This window comes from Mesoplodon mirus, assembly GCF_964341445.2.
Source record: "Mesoplodon mirus genome assembly, chromosome: 2".
NCBI classification, from domain to species: Eukaryota; Metazoa; Chordata; class Mammalia; order Artiodactyla; family Ziphiidae; genus Mesoplodon; species Mesoplodon mirus.
The window spans coordinates 173,513,669-173,528,352 of NC_138977.1; the positions used below are offsets into that span (position 1 = coordinate 173,513,669).

The 14,684-nt window shown below is 41.6% G+C and overlaps 1 long non-coding RNA gene across 1 annotated transcript; it reads left to right on the plus strand.

Moving 5' to 3' along the window:
* The first annotated feature begins 7,677 nt into the window (after positions 1-7,677).
* On the plus strand, positions 7,678-11,597 carry LOC309795567. Its single transcript, XR_014292278.1, has 4 exons — positions 7,678-7,766; positions 9,914-9,988; positions 10,323-10,497; positions 11,320-11,597. It is a non-coding gene; the product is annotated as an uncharacterized lncRNA (long non-coding RNA).
* Positions 11,598-14,684: the final 3,087 nt, after the last annotated feature.

Here is a 14,684-nt window from a genome sequence, read left to right on the forward strand (position 1 = left end):
ACCTTTCTGATGACTGCTATGTAGTGAATATTTTGTAATGTGCTTTCATTTACATAGTATAGAGCAAAGAATATGAACTCAGAAGTTAGAGAGTTTGGGGAGAGTTATTTAATGCCTCAGAACAGTTTCCTCATAAGTAAAACATGGATACCAATACCTATTTCAAAGTTTTACTATTAGTGTTAAATATGTTAACATATATCAAATAGTCAGCACATAATAGGCCAACATGAAAACTTTTATGAGTTGTGGGAGTACTAATAAATAGGAAAGAGCTATGTATAATGAATCAGATGAGCATTAAGGCGGAAACTATTAGCTTCGTCTGGGGGATAGGGGGATTCCCCACAGCTGATGAGCTGAGACTTGAAAGATGCACTTAATTTATTTCTCTGTTTCTCCTTTCAACATCCAGATTTTTCTCTGGGGAACCACTCTTTCCTCAAGGTATCTATGTTCCATCCCATGTAGACCTTGTTGCTGCTGATATTCATCCTGTAACCCCAAGATGAACCTCCCAGGTACTGAAATAGATACTGTAGAAGACAGAGAAAAGGGATGGCAAGATATGAACACTTGATAATGCCGATGAGTCATTGGTTAAACCAACTTTGAATCCTGTCCACCTCTTGGTTTTCCAATCTGTGAGCTGATATATATGCTTCATTATTGAAGCCTGTTTGAGCTGAGTTTTCTGTTACTTGCAACTGATTTATCCTAACTGCAGGGAATTCTAGATAGGAGGGCTACATGTGCAAAGGTTCACAGAGAAGAGGGCATGATGGGTTTGGAAATGTTACATTAAGAAATGAGGCCAGAAAGTGGATGTCAGCTTTTCAAGACATTGACTTCCAGTTTAATGAGTTTGGACTCTAGCCTGTAGGCAGTGGGGAGCAACAGTTTCTGAGCAGAGAAGTGACACGATCAGATTTGCATTTTAGAAATATGACTCTGGCTGTGAAGTTGAGTTTGGATAAGAGTAGGGAAGGCTGAAAGTAGAGAAAAGAGTTAGGCAATAACGATAATGTCAAGACAATGGTAGTGGGGATACTGAGGAAAGAACCAGGTATCATTTTCTTTCTACACCCACCTTATTATTACATACTTACTTTCATGGATTCTCTTTGGCGTTTATTTATGAGTTCCAGATACCTCACCAGTTACAACTGCACAGTGGTAGACAGGGGACTCTGCTCTCCAGGTGCACTGAAGAGCCTTCAAAATCCAAGACATGAGGCATAGGACCTTTCTAATTTTTAATATTTCCTTGCTTTCCTTAGTTCTACATCATGGTGATGCTCTTCAGCTACACAGTTTTAAGGTCTGTGATCATCACAGACCAAAGTTCAGGAACACAAATTAAATATCTTTCTGAATGCATAATTAAGTTCCCTTGTTTCTTCCCTTTCAGGCAGGAGATGCCCCAGCAGCAAGTACCAAAATATTGTCATAAAATTCATGTTTATTGCCTCTTTTTCCTATATCAGAAAATCTCCAACTAGTTATCATGGAGTTAATTTTTGCTCCCACTCTCCTGAAATCTTTGCAATAGAAGAATGTTGCAATTGTATGGGGGCAGAGATGCATAAACAGTTGGGAGCTTGGTTTTAAGTGTATACATTTAAAAAAGCAGGACTTCGTATCTAGTCTCTCTGGCACTATGCTTTCATTTGCTTCATGCAGTTTGGTGCAAGTTTGAATAGTCAATTAAACATCTGTTAATAGGACCAGGGAAGAGTTATAACTCCATGGTTCCATGAGTAATACCTTCTATGTTATGCTAGTCTGCTGCTGAACTACAAAGTCATAGCCAGAATCACATTGGGGGACTTCTAGGGATTTAGGCCAGGAAAATCCTTTTCCAATCTCCTACTGTCAGCACCATCATCACCACCATGAATTAAACCCTTTCCTATTCCTCACCATGGATAGATGGGAAAATGATATCATTAAAAATTTTAAATTATAAGTACTGGAAATAACCTGAGAAATTATCTACTCTAGAATTATTAGTTAACCAGTTGAGTTGTTTTGGCTAAGGCTAAAGGTACTAGAAATCATACCCCAAAGAGTGGGGCTAGAATCCATCATGCAGGACTTGCCACAAAGGGGATGACTCAGTTCCTCATTTGTAAGATAGAAATGATTATAATACATACCTTTAATGGCTGTTAGAGGATTAAATAAATTAATATATTTAAAGCACTTCAAATGCAGCTGGCATATATTAAATACCAAATTAAGCTATTATGACATGGTTGTTTGGAGACTCTAGTTTGCTGTCAAGTTCCAGCAAGAATGGGCTTGCTGGCTGAATGATCAGTTTGGTAAAACAAAGGCAAGTTTGCTGCATTGAGCCACAGGCACTTAAGAGTTTGTGAGGGTAAAGGAAGAATTAATTTTTTTTTTTTTTTTTTTTTTTTGCTGTACGCGGGCCTCTCACTGCTGTGGCCTCTCCCGTTGCGGAGCACAGGCTCCGGACACACAGGCTCCGCGGCCATGGCTCGCGGGCCCAGCCGCTCCGCGGCATGTGGGATCTTCCGGGACCGGGGCACGAACCCGTGTCCCCTGCATCGGCAGGCGGACTCTCAACCACTGCGCCACCAGGGAAGCCCCAGAATTAATATTTTATATGAATCCATGTGGCTACACACAAGAGACATCTGCAAGGAACCGTCTTAAGTCTCGTCCAAAAGCGGTGAGCAGATCTAAGCAGAGAGAAGCTGGAGATGCTACAGGATTCCTAGGATCTGAGAAAAGGAGTAAGAGTCAGCTAAAACAGAAACACATTCACCCCATCTATGGAACTGCAGGTGAGATCCTCAGTGGTGGAAGGACACCAAATGACTCTTGAGAGCTTCATAAGAGAGTCAGTTGTCAACAGCTAACAACTTCAGAAAGAGTCAATGACAAGTCAACTTGATAGTGTCAGCTAATAAGAAATGTCCTTCTCCCTTTACTTTCTTCTCTTACGTCCCTAAATGTTGGATTTGGGGGGAAGCCATCAAAAACCCTGTATGGCAAATTGGGGAAGAGGGAAAAATACTGTGAAAGGGAAAAGTCTGAGGCAGAGGCGAGGGAGAAGCTTTAATTTTAATTGAAGATGTACTGTTTAATTGAAGATGTACATGGAACTACACATTTTAATTACTGAACTGAGAGAGTGTTTTGTTACATAAAATGAATAAAACTAATTATAAACTGAAGGATGACCAAAAAAAAAAAAAAAAGTCATGAATCCTGCAGAGGTTCCTGGCAGGACTAGAACCATGAGAGTGGGTTTAAAAGGGCAATGAGAGACAAAGCAAGGTTGTTTGGGGATTGAATACATAAATTTTGTCAGTTCAACATAATGGCTGAACAATTAGAAAATATTTATTGAATGCTACTATATGCCAGGCATTACTCTGGTGCTCAGGATATAGCAGTGAACAAAGACAAATCTCTACTATCTCGGGAATTAGATTCTACAGGGGAAAGTGGATGACAAAGCAATAAAGAAATGATGACATAAATAATCATTCTGTAATAATCAGGTCCTTGGTGGGACAACATGGGAATAAAAGAAAAGGAGTGAGGAGAGTGATAGTAGGAGCATAAGAAGTTCCCTTCTGATACTTCTATTTTCTCAGTGCACTTGGAAGTGACATCATTGTGGGGAGTAAAGACGAGGAAGGAGGCATTGAAATTTTAAAGAGAAGGTATAAAATTGTCACCTAGAATCATGGGAGAGAAAACCGAATTGGGACCTGTCGGGCAGCTTTAAGGACCCTCTTGAGAGCCATGGTAATGATTGTAAGTGACATGAGTGAGCATTTGTGTATGTTTTTCTCCAGCTAAGTTCAATTACCCTGGTGTAGGCACAGAGAAAGTGGGGGATTACATTTATTCAAGATTGGGGCTTGGCCCGGGAATCATGATGGAGGAAGATAGGGAAAGGGACTTGAGCTTGTTTGCAAAGAACCATGGAATTTAAGTTGGGGGACAGTGGGGAAATGAGGACAAAAGAAGAATGAGTGCTGGGATGGACAGTCTACTGGTTCCTGTGGGGGTTGTTAATTATTTGAGTCATGACATAAGAGTGAGTAAGCTGCACAGAGAGAATGTGTGGTATGAGAAGAGGATACTTGAAATGGAAACTATGGTGATGACTAACTTCAGGAAATAGCCTGAGGATTGGATGGCTGAAGTTGAGTAGACAATAGCATGGAGAGGGGAGGTCAAAAAACATCTAACCAAGAGGCTAGAGTAATAAAAGAACTCTCTAAATGGATATGGAAAGTCACCAAGAGTCATGACAGGAAGAATACTGGAGACTAATCTTGAGTCAGGTACTGAAATTGTTAAGGAGGAGTGACTAAGAGCGAGTGATTAAGAAGTGATTAAGAAGGTGGGTGGCAGTGGTAGCATTGTCCAACTGAGCTAAGTTCAAACCTGGGCATTTCAGTGAGAAGAAGAGACAATGTTCTAGAAATGGCTAGGAGGTACAAAGACAGCAGCCTGCCCCTAGGTTCAATTGTATAAGGAGTATGGGAGAGAAAGGAACAAGTACTTAAGAGTGCTATGAGGGGACTTCCCTGATAGCGCAGTGGTTGTGAGTCCGCCTGCTGATGCAGGAGACGCAGAGTTGTGCCCCGGTCTGGGAAGATCCCACATGCTGCGGAGAGGCTGGGCCTGTGAGCCATGGTCACTGAGCCTACGCGTCCGGAGCCTGTGCTCTGCAACGGGGGAGGCCACAACAATGAGAGGCCCAGGTACAGCAAAAAAAAAAAAAAAAAAAAAAAAAAAAGAGTGTTATGAGGGAGCTGGGGTCTTCAGCAAAGAGCAAGATTTCAGTTAGAGTAAGTAAGAGAAGCAGAAAGGAATGCAGATAAAAGGAAGGGTTTGCTGACAATGGGCCATGAATTCTAGAAGGCTCATGGGGAGGAGTGGTAGATGGAGTCACATAGAAGACATGAAGAATTATAGGGTGGTGAAAGATGACCTGGGAGATGGGGCATCTGGTGTGGACTGACATAAATACAGATGCAGGGTAAGATCAGTTCATCCAGATGTCCTGGTTTAGGCCAATTTGGGCAGTGAGGATGCTGGGCAGGAAGGAGTGGAGGTCTTGCTTAGAGAACTCACTGCTCTGGGTAGTGCCAAGGTCAAAAAGAACGTGATGATTTAGTCACGTTGGGCTGGACTAGTTGTAGTAGACCCTACTCATCTGAGGCAAGTGTTTCATCATATATATACATGCCCAGATCTAATTAATCAGAATAGCTGCCTGGAGGCTCAGTGTGAGAAAGGGCTGAGATGGATTAATGAGCTCAACCATGGACACCTGAGAGAGAACTGGTTTACGAGCTGTAAGTGGGTGACCTTTCATTGTTCCGTTTTAAAACACAGAGATACAGGGGCTTCCCTGGTGGCGCAGTGGTTGAGTGTCCGCCTGCCGATGCAGGGGACACGGGTTCGTGCCCCGGTCCACGAGGATCCCACATGACGTGGAGCGGCTGGGCCCATGAGCCATGGCTGCTGAGCCTGCATGTCCAGAGCCTGTGCTCTGCAACGGGAGAGGCCACAGCAGTGAAAACACACAGAGATACAGAAAGGTAAGTGGTTTGCTCAAAATCACAGCTGTTTAATGAGAGAATCAGAACCATTCCACCAGAAATACATGAAAATTCTTCTGAGGTAGCTCTCATCATCAAATATATCTTATTTTGTATTTTTGTTCAGTTGATGAAGATTCGTTGTGTAGATACAGTGTCTTGGGTTTGCCACCAGCTACCTGTGTAACTATGGGCAATTTATTTGCTGTGTCAGTTTGGGCTCTCTAACAAGTGAACACCAAATGGGATTAGATGTGCCAAAGATTCACTGGGGGGAAGTGTCTGTCATGGATAAGCGATGAGGAGCAGGAGTAGGTGGAGGAGCGAAGGACACATCTGATGTGTTAAAGAACAGAGAGAAGGGCTTCCCTGGTGGCGCAGTGGTTGAAAGTCCGCCTGCCGATACAGGGGACATGGGTTCGTGTCCTGGTCCGGGAAGATCCCACATGCCATGGAGCGGCTGGGCCCTTGAGCCATGGCCGCTGAGCCTGCGCGTCTGGAGCCTGTGCTCCTCAACGGGAGAGGCCACAATACTGAGAGGCCCGCATACCGAAAAAAAAAGAAGAGAGGGAAGTAAAAGTGAGTGGAAGGAACCTCAGCTTGCAGCTCAACTGTAAGCAAAGCTCGCCTGTGAGGGGGGTCCTGCATTGGGCAGCACTGGTGTAGCTCCAGTACCCCTGCTGTGCCTCATCATTGACTGGGAACAACCCACAGAGAGCATGGAGTTGGGGCATAAACACTGTGGTAACTGGAGGCTGTCAGCCAACCACCTCCCTTGCAGCAAGTCCTCTTAGAGCAAGAGCTGAGTGGAGTACCTCCATGGCCACCACAGACTCTGTCTCATTTAAAAACTTTTATTATTTTTAAAATGGAGGTGAAATTCACATAACATGAAATTAACCATTTAAAATTATATACTTCAGAGGCATTTATTACGTGCACAACTTGCATACAACCATCAACTCTACCTAGTTCCAAACATTTTTATCACCCACAAATGAAACCTTGTACCCATTAAGCAGTTACTCCCCATTTTCCCCTCCCCAACCCCCTGGCAACCACTAATGTACTTTCTATTGTTATGGATTTACTTATGATAGACATTTCATATAAATGGTGTAATAAAATATGTGATGTTTGTACCTGGTTTCTTTCACTTAGCACAATGTTTTTGAGGCTCATTCATATCGTATTCATGTGTATCAGTCCTTTGTTCCTTTTTGTGACTGAATAACATTCTGTTATGTGGCTACATCACACTTTGCTTATTCATTCATCCATTGACACACATTTGGGTTGTTCCACCTTTTGGCTATTGTGAATAATGCTGCTATAAACATTTGTGTAGGGATATTTGTTTGAATACCCATTTTCAAGCCATTTGGGTATATATACACCCAGGAGTGGAATTGCTAGGTCATATGGTGACTTTATGTTTAATGTTCTCAGGAACCACTAAATTGTATTTCATAGTTTATAAACCTCATTGTTCTCATCTGTAAAATGGGGTGTACAAAAGACTCCACCTCACAAGGTTGCTGACAGACTGAATGAGAAAATGCTCAGAGAACACTAGCACAATGGCAGGTACATGCCAGAAGTCAATGCCTCATAAATGGTGGCTATTATTTGTAAAGGATACAACATATTTACCCAAGAGACTTACTTCCAAAAAAAGATGTGAGACCTTCATTTTTTTTTCTTTCCTAAAGAGTGAAGGTGTGAAGCTGAGAATATTCTTTACTCTTAAAGAGAAACGAACAGTCATTCAACATGACTCACTGGGGTTTGTGAAAGTGAAGAGACCTCAGGATTAAAAGCATGATCACAGCCTGTGGCTAAGGGTTTCTATTAGGGATGAGTCTGTGGGCCCTTCTCTCACTGGAGACCACACTCTTTGAAAATGATTCCCTCCTAGCAGAGCCGTCCTTGAAATACCATTCTGGTTTGTCATGCTGGTCACTGCCTCTCACATCTCACCAAATTTGGGCAGGCCCTCACAGACTCTCATTTTGACACCTATTTTTTTAAGGAAGAAGAGGAAAGGAAATGTTAGGAGATTTAAAAAATCAGTCATCACTTAGGTCTCCAGGAAGGGAAAGAAAAAGAACAGAAGATTAACTTTTCCACAAGTGATCTGGGAAGAGCAGAGGGAGAGAGTCACTAGAGGTGAGATTTCTCAGTAACTGGGTGGATTACTGAGGAACATGGTCTAATTTTTTGTCTATAGGTATTTAAGATACTAAAAACAATACTGAAAGCATCCCTCTTGTTCCCCACATAAAATCTTTGCTTTCCTCACTGTGATTACTGATATCGTGATAGTGTAAGGGATGATCCCGCTGATGGACAGTTTTCCTTCCTACTTTTCTATTTTTGTTTGTTTTCTGATGTACTTGTTTGTATTCCAAGCAATGTTTGGCATTCAGAAGGAGCTCCGCGAATAGTGTTTGAATAAACTTTCCAGTGATGGCTGTCATTACCTCTTTTTGTCATCTCTGGTTACTTGAGACTGTTTAGAGTAGCAGTGGAATCCATGGGTTCCAGTATTGGACTAAGTGTGTTTGAATCCTGGCACTACCACTTAGGAATTCTGTGATTTGGAGGCACTTAAGGTACAAATGAAGATAATATTAGTCACTCTCTCTAGAGACTGATGTGAGGAATAAATGAGATACTTCATGTGACATGCTTGAAAAATGTCTAGCACATAATAAGTTAAGTTGGTGGATGTTAGCAACTAGACTTATTGTCTGTTGGCCCTTCTGGCTTTGTTTTTTTATCCCTTCATGTCTTATGTCTCCCAGTAGAAATCTTAATTCTTGAAAATAAAGAGTGTGGTTTAGAAATATTCAATACCTACATAGCAACAGACACACATACATGTAAATCTGATTTGATCAATGGATCTAATGCTAAAAAAGTGTCATGAAAGTAGTTAAATCCAGATTTTTCATAAGCCAAAAATTTACCAAAAAAAAATATAGAGATAAAACAGGAAACATCTGGGCAAACAGAAGTAATGCTTCAGTAGAATGTAATCCCCATAAGGGTAGGGTCATGTTCTCCAGCACTAAGAATGGTGTCTGGTCCAGGGGAGGCATTTAATAAATTCTGATGGAATGGATAAATAACATGATTAGCACAAATAAATTCCAGAAATTCTGCTCATGTTCATTTCAAGTCTCACAAAACCTTAAGATATAATTGTCCCTATGTTAGTTAAGAATTGAGTTTGGCTGCAAGTTGGTGAGACCTGACTATAATGATGGCAACAACAAAGGCTTAATGTCATCAGGAGTCCAAGTGTCACTGACTAGCGCTTACGAGCTCATAGTTCAAGACCAAGAGTTCTGCAATCCTTTCTGCTTTTCCTAGTAGTCCTGAGGTGGTTGCTGCTGTCCAGCCATCACACCCTGTTATAAATGGAAAGGAAAAAGACCAAGAGCACTTTTCCCACCTAGGGCATCTCCCTTTAAAGAGATATCCTTGATAAGCTTGTCTTTAAGGACTTCTACTTACTTCCCATTGGCCACCACCATCTGCAAGCAAATGGGGAAGATATAGGGCTCCTCCTTTTCCTCTCATTCTTCTACTCCTTTTCTTACCCTTCTTTTTTCTCCTTTTCATCCTGTTCCTGTTCCTGTTCTTGTTCTTGGCCTCCTCCTCCCCCTCTTCCTCCATACCTGGGTACATCGTTGCCTCCAAAAACCATGGTTCTTTTGCTAGGAAGTAAGGAAGGAGACACTGGTTATGGGGCAGGTACTAGCAATCTCTGCCATGGTCTCCATTTTATAGGTGTAGGTAAGAAACAAAAAGTTCATCCTGTAGGCCTCCTTCTTATTCTTACTGTGGCTTTAAGGATTTTGTTTATCACATCACACAGTGATCCCTTTGGAGAACCACAGAATAAAACCTTGTTGCTAGTGATTCACTGAGAAGTCAGTGGCTTATGGGAGCTGTATATTTTGCAAATGGTTGTGTGTCCCTCTTTACTTATCCTCATTGCTAAGAAGCTCTAGGAAGTGTAGAGGTCTATCTGACAACCATTAGGGAATATTCTACTCTTGCTTCATTTTTCTTTTCCCAAAGCTCCTTGCTATACTACATGTGTCTCTTTAAGGCACCTGCAGCTATTTTGAGGATTAAAAAAGGTGTTAGTGAATAATAACATACACATATATAAATATATCAATGCATAAAATGGAGGATCTGAGAGTTTGTATAATAAGCTTATGTTATAGACAGTTAGAGATGAGTCAGGAGTCCACTCTATCTCCCTAACTCCAAAATCTGGTCTTTTCCCTCTCCTGCAGCTGTTCTTAATCCTGGCTGCACATTGGAATCTGTTGGGAGCTTTACAAAACCTCATTGTTAAGGTCACAGACCAGGTGAGTTAAAAATCAGAATCTCTGGAGGTTGAACCTAGGCATCAGTATTTAAAAAAATCTCTCCAGATGATTTTAATGCACTTCTAAGGTTGAGGATCACTACACTTCAACTTCACTTAAGCAAAATAAATGAAGTGTAGGTTTTCTAAAGAGAGTGTTTTTAAAAAAATTATTTTAACTTATCCCAGTGGTTTTCTCGTCTGCTTCATTTTCTCCTGGTGGGATCATCACTGGGTAAGACGGATGAAAACAGAGCTTCCTTCACCAAAGAAGAAGGTGGTGGTGGGGACCCTGGCTCCCATTCATCACCCCTCAGGCCGCACATCCCTTGCAGATGGCCCTTGTGCCCACGCCCACCCCCAGGACAGTGACCGACCGACTTCAATACATCCCATGGAGTAGAATTTTAAACTATCCAACAGACAATCTGACCATCACAATAACATGCATGACTGGGAAAAGCCTTGGTCCTATTTGTGATTGTAGGGCCATCTTCTCTTCCTATGCAGGTAAGCTTCAATTTCCACCCCTTTACCTGTGGTTGTTCAGAAGACAAGTTTGCTAAAAAGAGCTCCAGGATCAATAGCAGAAACATACAAGTATTGTGAAGATTATGCTTTCTCTCAGCTCATGTGGCCTTGTGTGTGTGTGTGTGTGTGTGTGTGTGTATCCCCACAGCCCCAGGGGTGTAACTAATCATGTGGGCTCATAAAGCAGAGTGCTCAAACTCGAATGCCTACAGAGCCCAGGCCGAAAGCTCAGCTTCCACGTTTAGGTGAATCCCATGGAGAACAAGAGTGTATATATCCTTCCTAAAGGCATTTGTATTAAAAAAAAAAAAGTCTAAGCTCTGCATTGACAAACAGACAGACAGACACATACACATATTTTCTGGGCATAAGTAATTTTGGTGATGTGCCTGTGAGGGAAAATTTATTTTATTTTACTTAACTTTAGATTGTAGCTATAGGGGCTGTGAAGTGCTTTGTTAGGTGGACCCAGCTAGTGAGCTTAGAGCAACATTGTATTTTCAGGGAAGAGTTAGTTTTGCAACTGTGTGATGAGTGTGGATGCATTTGTGTGGGACTGAATATATTGAGTCCTGACCAAGGCTACCCCCTCCTAATGCAGAGTTGATCAGACAAGTGTGGGGCGGCAAGTTTACATAGGGGCCAAGGTATCTCCTAGAAGAGCAGATTGCAACTAGAATCTCTTTGATGGATCGAGATAGTCCCAACTGACTGGCAGAAAGGAGCCCCAAGGTCCTCAGAGAGACCACATTTTCCACAAAGAAAGAGGACGGGTGAGTGATGGAATCATCTGATGCCTAGGTGTTGCCATGTGACTGGCATGAGCCTGCATTTCACTGCCATTTGGAAGCAGAGCTGACCCACATCTTCAGATGAGTGCATCCCTCTAAACTGAAGCCTGTGGTGGAAGACAGCCTCCAGAGGAGACCCCCGGACTCACTGCTAATATAGGCACAGGGATATTTGAATAGTTGATTGGATGTGTGATGATATTTGTACCTTGAAATTGGGGAGGCAGGGCACAGGGGTGTCAGAATAAAGATTCTTAATGAAACGTGCTCCCTTTTGACAAACCTTGTCACAGGTACTGTAGGAACTGTGAAGATGATTTGAGTCCCCCATCATCCCTGAACTTGAAGCTCAGTCATGTGAAGAAGGGGATGAGGTTGGAGTTGATGGCATGGTGGTGTGTGGGTCGAGTTTAGCAGGGCAGATCAAATAAATTCTAAAACTACAACTCAAAGCAGAATGAAAACTGCCACAGAGTCACATTCACGACAAGCCACGATGTCAAGCCAGCATTAAAAAGAGCCTAAAAACGTTTCATAATGGAAACCTGGCAGGGAGGGCTGCAGAGTTAAGGAGATAAGAAGAGGCATGGAGCAATCCCAGTGGATAGTGCAGAAGCGAGTCAGTAAGGAGTGACTGTCTGAGGTGTTGGTAAATCACACCTGATATATTCCTTCCTGAGTTTGGAGCCAATGGAGAAGGAAATGCAGGAGTTAGAATCTGAATCAGCTTTGTGACTGATAAAGCTGATTGGTGGTGCAGCTTGGGTGTTTGTACCTCAACTGAATTCCTAAGACTTGCTTTTACTGAATTACAGTCACCCACTGAGTGGAAGGCAAAGGGGGCAGTTGCTGTCTTGCTCTGCCTCACCAGGATCTGGTTTCTTGCAGAAGTGCATCTTAAAAATAAACAGTTCTGAAAAACAGAGGACAGAAAGGACTAAGCCACACTTGCCTAGTGTCTTTGCCTAATTTATGAATCCCCTGTCTGTCCTTCTTCTGAAGGATCCATAAGAACAGGAAAGAGAGACCAGCATTTTCACCTTAATTGAATTTTTCTCATGAGAATACAAGGACAGGAGGATGGAGATTCTCTTCCGAACCTTTTACAGATTTCTTACCCCAAAACAAAGGAGCATCAGACTTTCATTACTTAATTGTACTCAAAGGCTCTCTTTCTCTCTCTCTCTCTTTCACTAAAGTGGACCTTTGCCATTTATCTGTGGTCCCTCATGGTGTCTTTTAAAATCTTCAGTTTCTACAATGACAATATTGAATAAGTTACTTGGTTTCTCTTAAATTCCATGTCTGTAGATGTTCTGGAATCTTTAGAAGCACAAGGCAAGTTATACGCCTTTTCAGCTCACACCAAAGTTTTATCTCAAAGAAACAAAGGTTTTATCACTCACTAGAGTAACTATGTGCACAAGATGAATAGAGAACAGTGAACCTGTATTGAGTTGCTGATGTTGGGCAGTTAGCTAGACTCACCCACCAAATAAACAACTAAACCTGACAATACAAATTTGTGTAAAAAGTGCCTTCATCTCATTCCTAAATATGTGAAACCTCAGTGAAGTCTAAGAATTCCCAAAGCCCATGCTCTAGCATTTATCTCCATGTGTTATAAATGAGTGTTTGTGTCTCTTCCTTCATACCCATACCTTGAGTCCCATGTCTTTTTTTAAAAAAGAATTAAGTCTCCAAAACAATGCACTTAAAAATATTTGTCATACAGATGGCCAACAGGCACATGAAAAAATGCTCACCATCACTAATTATTAAGAGAAATGCAAATCAAAACTATAATGAGGTACCACCTCACACTGGTCAGAATGTCCATCATTAAAGAGTCTACAAATAACAAATGCTGGAGAAAGTGTGGAGAAAAGGGAACATTACTACACTGTTGGCAGGAATGTAAATTGGTGCAGCCACTATGGAAAACAGTGTTGAGGTCCCTCAAAAAACTAAAAACAGAGCTACCATATGATCCTGCAATCGCACTCCTGGGCATATATCCAGAGAAAACTATAACTCAAAAAGACACATGCACCCCTATGTTCATAGCAGCACTAAAGACATGGAAACAACCTAAATGTCCATTGACAGATGAATGGATAAAGAAGATGTGGTATACATATATACAATGGAATACTTCTCAGCCATAAGAAGAAAACAATGAAATAATGCCATTTACAGCAACATGAATCGACTCAGAGATCATCATACTAAGGGAAGTAAGTCAGAAAGAGAAAGACAAATACCATATGATATCACTTACATGTGGAATCTAAAATATGACACAAATGAACTTATCTACAAAAAAGAAAGAGATTCACAGACATAGAGAACACACCTGTGGTTGCCAAGGGGTAGGGAGGGATGGATTGGGAGTTTGAGTTTAGCAGATGCAAACCACTATATACAGAATGGATAAACAACAAGGTCCTACGGTATAGCACAGGGAACTATATTCAATATCCTGTGATAAACCATAATGGAAAGGAAAAGAATATTTGTCAAATGGATGAAAGGAGTCACTTCTCAGAGCAGCATAGTATTTATCTTGTGCTCATCTCACATAACAATTCTTGGACTAGGTCATTTATGGAGATGTCCACATGCCAGAGCAACATCCTGACTCTAGGCAGTGTGCATTTATTGTCTGTCTGCAGGGTATGGAGTGAGCACATGTGAGTTCATGGACAGTGACAGTCCTATCATCTGTGTTTTCAAGTATAAATGAAGTTTGCCACATTGTATTTATTGTCTGTTAACATGACTGGGTTATTGAGTTCCTGTAGTGATTTTATCACTCAAGAGCCCTAAACCTCTGAAGAGTCCTGAGCTGTTATTATGTAGAGAATCAGAAAGCATTGTGATAGAAAAAAATATGTCTTATGGTTTTCCTTGTCAGGATCTTAGAAAAAACTAAACTCGTTCTGTATGGATCTCCACTGAATCCTCTCATTCTTTCAGGGTAGATCTGGCTAGAATTGGTCTGAGGCCTGGGACTGAGAAATATTGTCTTGTTGAGTATTGGGGGTTGCCAGAACCTCTGTTAGGAAATTAAGGGTCTATATTATTTCCTAGGGCTGCTCTAAGTGGGTGGCTTACAACAATAGGAATTTATTATCTCATAGTTCTGTAAGTCAGAAGTCTAAAATCAAGGTGTTGGCAGGTTTGGTTCCTCCTGGAAATGCTGAGGGAGGATTTGTTCAGTGCTTTTCTCCTACCTTCTGATGATTGCTGGAAATCTTGGCATTGCTTGACATGTAGACATACCGTTGCAATCTTTGCCTCCATTGTTAAACAGAGTTCTCCCTGAGTGTTAGTGCCCAAATTTCTCTCTTCTTACAAGGACATCAGTCACTG